This window comes from Arachis duranensis, chromosome 7, assembly GCF_000817695.3.
Source record: "Arachis duranensis cultivar V14167 chromosome 7, aradu.V14167.gnm2.J7QH, whole genome shotgun sequence".
In the NCBI taxonomy this organism is placed as follows: Eukaryota; Viridiplantae; Streptophyta; class Magnoliopsida; order Fabales; family Fabaceae; genus Arachis; species Arachis duranensis.
The window spans coordinates 56121976-56122396 of record NC_029778.3 but is presented as its reverse complement, the minus strand read 5'-3'; positions in this window follow the sequence as shown (position 1 = coordinate 56122396).

The following is a 421-nucleotide window of genomic DNA, read 5'->3' as shown; positions in this document are numbered from 1 at the left end:
GCACGCAAAGCTTGACGTGAAGGATACGCACGCACAACTCGCACAAGAATTCCCTGCAATAGTGAGGGCACAATTCATTGCAAAGATGCAGCGGTGACATAGTGGTTGCGTGACTGCTGGTTGACATTGAGCCAACGACGCGATGAGAGAGCTCTTGACATCCACACAATGGTTACATTGTTAGGTTCTTCATGTGTATTTAGAAAAGGATTTCTATAAAAGGAAAAAAGAAATGTTAAGTATTTTTTAATTTTATTCAAGTAAAAATTCTGTAACTCATTATTATTGAATAGTCAACATACTTTATATATATGAAAAACATTTCATAAGCAAAATAACGAAGTTATAATTTAACTAGAAAAAAACATATATACTTTTCTTTGTGTTCCTTTGTGATGCCTAGCTACCTTCCCGTATATTT